A 6,681-nucleotide genomic window follows, 5' to 3' on the forward strand; every position below is an offset into this window, starting at 1 on the left:
TCTCCATCTTGTTCTTTGATGAAGAGAGTACAGTCGATAAGACCTCTTCGAAAACCATTCTCCAGCAGATAATTAGATAAGGTTGTGTACCAAGCTCGAGGTGCTTGATGAAGACCATATAGAGCTTTATTGAGCAACCAAACCCGATCGGGATGGATAGGATCTTCAAAACCTGGAGGCTGTTCGACGTACACCTCTTCTTCTACCACACCATGTAAGAAAGCATTTTTCACGTCCATTTGATAAACCTTGAATCCTTTGAAAGATGCATAGGCTAGAAAGATTCGAATTGCTTCGAGACGTGCAACAGGTGCATACACTTCGTTGTAGTCGATCCCTTCAATCTGACGAAAACCTTGAACGACTAAACGCGCTTTGTTCCGGATAACAACTCCGCGGTCATCCTTTTTGCATTTGAACACCCAACGGGTACCAATCTTCTTGTAGCCAGCAGGTTTCTCTACGAGTTTCCAGACACCAAGCTTCTGGAATTGTTGCAATTCTTCCTGCATTGCTTCCACCCAAGAGTTATCTTTCATGGCTTCCTTCCAAGTTCTTGGCTCTTCCTGTGAGACATAACACGCGAAAGACCAATTGTTTTGTTGCCCGGATTCTCGAATAGCTGCATACAAGCCTGCATTGTTGTTGTTCCGCAACATGTTTCTTGTTTGAATGCCACTTTGCACATTTCCAATGATGTTTTGTTGAGGATGGGTATTATGAATCCTTGTTTCAGGATTATCTCGAACTGGAATATTAATACCCAGGTTGTTGAGATTGAGATCAACAACTAAATCAATGCCCGGAATTGACGAAGAGGATGATGCAGTAGCTTCAGCTGTTCTAGGGGCATCCACTGGAGGGGTACCCTCTGAAGTACCATGAACTGCTGATGTTGGAGCGTCTTGATCTGCATCTAGGAATTCATCATCCTCTGAAGATTCGTTCAATTCGGTAGCATCATGAAAATCCTCATTGTCGAGAGTATTATTGTTCACCGAAGATGGTTCTTGATTGACAAGAATTGGACGAACCACCAGTGAAACTGTTGCATTGTCACTCTCGAAAAACATCCTTGCCGCAGCACTTTCTTCAACGGCTTCAACATTGATCGAATTGAAAAAGTCATCGTACTCAAACATCCAAGGCTGACCAGGACATTTGACTGGCAAAGTGTGCCTTTGTACTCTGACCTCAGACCATTCCTCGACCCTTTTTGTCTCTAGATTCCAGACTCGTAAGTTCGGGGTGGCATACCCAAGAAAGTATCCCTCAATTGCTTTTGCCCCAAACTTTCCATTAGGATCGATCATTGTGCATGGAGCTCCAAACGGTTCAAGATATGACAAATCTGGTTTCCGTTTGTGAAGAAGCTCAAAGCAGGTCTTGTTGTGTCTTTTGACTGTAAGGACTCGGTTCAATGTATAACATGCAGAGGCCACAGCTTCAGTCCAGAATGGAATGGGCAACTGCGACTCTACCAACATAGTCCTAGCAGTCTCTATCAATGTGCGGTTCTTACGTTCAGCGACGCCATTTTGCTGAGGAGTATAAGCTGCACTAAATTCATGAAGAATACCTTTTGAGGTGCAAAACTCCGCCATGACATGATTTTTAAATTCAGTACCATTGTCGCTACGTATCCGCCTAACCTTCAGCTTATACAAATTCTCAATCTGAATGATTAAGTTTTTGATAATACCAAAGGTTTCACTCTTGTGTGCCATGAACGCCACCCAAGAAAATCTTGAATAATCATCAGTAATCACGAGGCAGTATTGATCATTCCTAATGCTTTTGTGCTTGACAGGACCGAACAAATCCATGTGCAAACGTTCAAGAGGAACTGCCACCGTGTTGATCTTCTTAGTAGGGTGCTTCTTCTTCGTTTGTTTTCCTTTTTGGCACGAAACACAGACGTCTTGAAGATGAAAGTTTTTTAGAGGAACACCATTCACCAATTCATTTGATACCAAATGATTCATTTTGCGTAAGTGAATGTGACCCATTCGTCTATGCCAAGAGATTGAGTCTTTTTCTGTGGCTTTAGAAACGAAACATGTTGCTTGTGCAGACGTAGTAATAGCTTGGCTCATATCAAGGACGTACAAATCATTAATCCTTGGAGCAGACAAGAAAATCCATTCTTTTGGAATTTTGAAGCCGGGCTTCAGCACATAACATCCATTAGCATCAAAGTGAACTGAGAACTGCTTATCACAGATTTGAGAAACGCTAAGAAGATTGTGATCAAGTTGTTGCACAAAGTTGATCTTGTCAAAGCTGACAATCCCGTTGGATATCATTCCTTCACCCGTAATGTATCCGCCCTTATCTCCAGCAAAAGCAACATAACCTCCTCTAATAGATTTGACGTCGTAGAGAAGCTTCATGTCGCCTGTCATGTGCCTGGATGCCCCACTATCAACAATCCAATGACTACTGATAGTTCCTCCTGGAACACCCTGCACATGAACTCAATTAATTAGTTGGAGATGGGACCCAAGCCATTGTGGTCTTGGGTCTTCCATTTTCATCAACAACAATAACTTTTTGTCTTTGATGATTTGTAAATTGTGATGGTCCCCCTGATTCAGTAACCGTTTTTGGTTTCCAGGTCTGTTTTGTTTTACCAGTGTTATTCTTTAAAATTTTAACTTCATGGTTGTCTGAAGTTTTTGAATTGTCTGGTTTTACAGAAACAGATGTTTTGTTAACCACATCGGTTTTAATCGCCTTTTCAATTTTCTTGACCTGTTGGCGTTTCTGTTTCTTTTCCCTTTCTTTTACAAGGCGGGGATCTTGTTTTACAGAAACAGATCGCTTACGGTCAGTTTGGTCACGGGGAGCATCAACTTTGCCTTTTTGTTTATGAAGGTATGGACAGTTTCGAATTATATGTCCAATTGTTCCACATTCAAAACATGATCTTCGTTCAACAAACCCCGAAGTATCATGTGATCGTCTTGCCGATGATGATGAACTTTGTGATCCCGAGGTACTAGGTTTTGAACTGCTTGGTTCATTTCTTTTCTGTACAGTAGCTTTCTTGACAAAATCTAAGTTAGATTTGTTTTCAAACGTTTCGATTTTGTCCGTTCCCGTCGATTTCACAAAGTTAACATTTTTGTTCTTCTTTTGATTCGGCTTCTTTTGTGCTTGAGCCGGTGCTTTTCCTTTTGGCTTGGTGTGATTTTGCTGTTTTTGCACTGTTGGTAATTTCTTATTGCCAAATTGTTTTCGAACTTCGGCCTTTGGAATAGTAGGACATTGTGTTACTGTAACACGTGATCCTGTCTTTCCCCAAAACTTACTTGTCGAATTTTCAAAGACTTTACTGATTAATGATTGATTAACATTCTTAATCGGAAAATCTTTGTCTGAATAAATCTTATCATCCCCAACCAAAGTGTACAGCAAATTCTCACTCTCCGACTCTTTTTCAGAAGAGGACTCGATTGCAACAGTCTTAGCGGGTTTTGCAGGAGGATCACAAAGAATGTAATTCTCGAGAGGTATGTCCTCATCTTTGACTACCGCATCAGACTTTGCTGGGATAGCATCATCAGATTCATCATCAGAAGAATCAGCATCCTCAATAATGACAGGAGGATCCTGATTCAGTTCAGCAGAAGACACACATGTATCTGCTGATACATCTGAATCAGATGATACTTCTTTCTTGTATCCGAGCCCTGTAGCAAACTCTTTTACATCTAGAGGAACAGATGGTTCAAAGAACACTCTATCCTCCTCGTCAGGCATTGCATCATAATTGTGTCTCACTGGTGGTGGACATTTCTTGTAACATATGCATGTGACATCCCGTTTCTCTTTCTGAACGTCAATGATGTGATCCAACACATAGCTAGAGCTCAAATAACTGTCTAGCTTAAGTTGGATCGCCTCACTTTCGGTTTTCACACAAGCCATCTCTTTTTGCATAATCTCAAGGCGAGATATATACAAATTAATGTCAGTTTGTTTTCTAGAAACCATTTTTGTCAGTTCGGTTTTATCTTTCTTTAATTTTTCGATTACCGACTTAAATTCCTTTTCATGGTTTTCTTAAAACATGTTGGCTTCAGTGCACTTCGAAAGATCCACATTTAATTTCTGATTGTGGATGAATGTCACATCATATTTCTCTTGCAAAGCCTCGTGTTTGCTTTGCAAGTCACACCACTTATCCTTCAAAGAAACATGTTTGTCTTGCAAGTCAATCAAACTAGCTTGTAAAGCATCATGTTTGCCTTGCAACTCAGACATGTTTGCTTCCAACTCAGCACATTTAACACTTAAACTATCACAGTTATCACAGATAATAGCAGTGGGTTCATCGACACATACCTGACTTGATGAACTGTCGACATTAGCCATAAAGGCTGAATGGAGAGAAGACGAAGAATAAGCAGCTTGATCCACCAAAATAGATCTTCTTTGAGTTCCTGCTGCAGCTTCCTCCAAAAGCTCATCAATATCTGCATCAACTGACATACTAGATGTCTCACCCACATGCTCATCGCCTGAACTCGAGGATTCTTCATCTGAACTCCTGCTATAACCCGAAGAGTCTTCATCCTCAGAAGATTCACCACCATTGGCGGAAGATTCTCCACCACTGGTGTGAACTAGATCCTTCACAACTTCAGCAAAACACGCTGTTCCATCTAGAGCATCACCACTCAACTGAATTGACCAGTCACAACCTTCATCTACTTGAACCACAAGTGCCTGGTTGGCATTTGATGGTCCCGCTTGGCTCTGGTTGTTAACAGGTACCAATGTGCGCTCGTTGTTCCTCACTTGATTCTGATTTGCCCTGTTGCCTTGACCTCTGAAAGGATTTTGGTTCCCATGTTGAGATGGTCTCGTACATTCACGCTTGAAATGACCACGTTCACCACAATTGAAGCACTTAACAGCCTGCTTATCGAACCCATACTTGGTGTCTTTCTTGCTTTCCAAGCTGGTTCTGCCTGTTCTCTCCATGAAATCCTTTGCTCGTCTAACAGCACTGGCAAAGGCCCACTTGATATCCATCATCTCCATCTCCTCCTTATCGATTTGCTGATAGTCTTCTTGTGTCAGATTAATGTTACCAATCTGACCTTCCACTAACCCACAGTACGCACTCACTAAAGTGTTAAGCAGCTCCATGTGTTCCTTTGCTACTTCCACACTTACTTTTGAAAAGCTTGAAGTGTTGAGCCGTACTGTATCTGGTTTTGATTGCTGACCAGCAGATGATGTACCTCCATAACACGCTTGTTGTTGAGCAGGAGGAGGTGGTTGCAGTGGATTTCCATACATGTCTGTGGTGGGAGCCGGCTTAACAGGGACTTGTATCTGATTGCCATACATATCCGTGCTTGTGACAAACGCCGTCTGAAGTGGAGCATGTGAGCCAGGTCTTGCAGACGAAGAACTGGAAGTTCCATAATACATCTCAGGGTTGCATGGCACAATGGATTTTGCAGAAGAAGCACTCGGAGTTCCATAATACATTTCAGGATTTTGTGGTACGGGAACTCTTTTTGCCTTTAAGGTTTCCTCCTGATCCTTGTTCTCTAAAAGCTGCACGAAGTCGTTGATGTTTGTAGTAGCCAAAACCCCGTTATATTTCAGAATCTCCAAGAAACTGTTCCATTGGGGAGGCAACGCATCAGCAAACTTCTTCACCACCTCTGCTGTAGTTGTTACTACTCCAAAATTGTTCAACTCTGTAAGCAAGTGATAAAACCGGCTTGTCATATCTCCCAAAGACTCCTTATCCATACATGTGAACCCGTCGAATTCTTTCTTGAGAAGATCATGACGCAATTGACGTGTTGCTTCATTCCCTACCCCTCTTGTCTTCAACGCGTCCCACAGCTTCTTCGTTGTCTTGAAACTGACAAACTGGTGGTAGATATCTTTGCTTAACGCCTGAGTGAGAATGGCGTATGCTTTCTTTTCCAGATCATACGTTTTCTTTTGATCTTCAGGAAGATCGGAAAACGTAGCAGTAAATGAAGCAGCAACCTCTATAGCCTGAAGCAGCACTTTCTTCGGTATTTTGACCAAGAACGTATGTACGAAATCTATCAACCCAACCCGGATATTCGTTCAAGTGCATCAACTTTGGAGGTCGATTCAAAGTTCCGGTTTCGCTTTCGCTTAATAGAATACTTTGAATGCTCGGAGTTTGATTCGATACGAATGCCCATTGACCGGTTGATATGGCATTTGCTTGTGAAGATGTCGACACCGGAGATTCGGCCCATGATGGAGATAAACTTGTATTCGTGTACTTTCCACTCTCTGGAGCCGGGGTTCCCCACCAACTCGGATTCATCGTTGATGTGATAAAAGGAATACCTGAAAAATACAACTCAAACAACCAGTTAACCCACAAATGCAAACTTTCTGTTTGAAATCACAAGTGTTTCGACGAAACTGTTTCACAAAACAGAATATTTTAATTTTTGACGAAACTGATTTTAAACACTAGTGATGACGAAACAGGGCCCAACTAACTTTTGGTAGATTATAATTTGGGCTTGACTTACGAATCACAATGAGACCCAATACTTACCCACGAACCACAATAAATAAAAAAAATTGTTTACGAAATGGAAATCACAAACAATGTTTGTGATTTTTTTTTTTTTAATGTAGACTTCGAAAATTACTCTTGGG

Source organism: Helianthus annuus, chromosome 16, assembly GCF_002127325.2.
Source record: "Helianthus annuus cultivar XRQ/B chromosome 16, HanXRQr2.0-SUNRISE, whole genome shotgun sequence".
Lineage (NCBI taxonomy): Eukaryota > Viridiplantae > Streptophyta > Magnoliopsida > Asterales > Asteraceae > Helianthus > Helianthus annuus.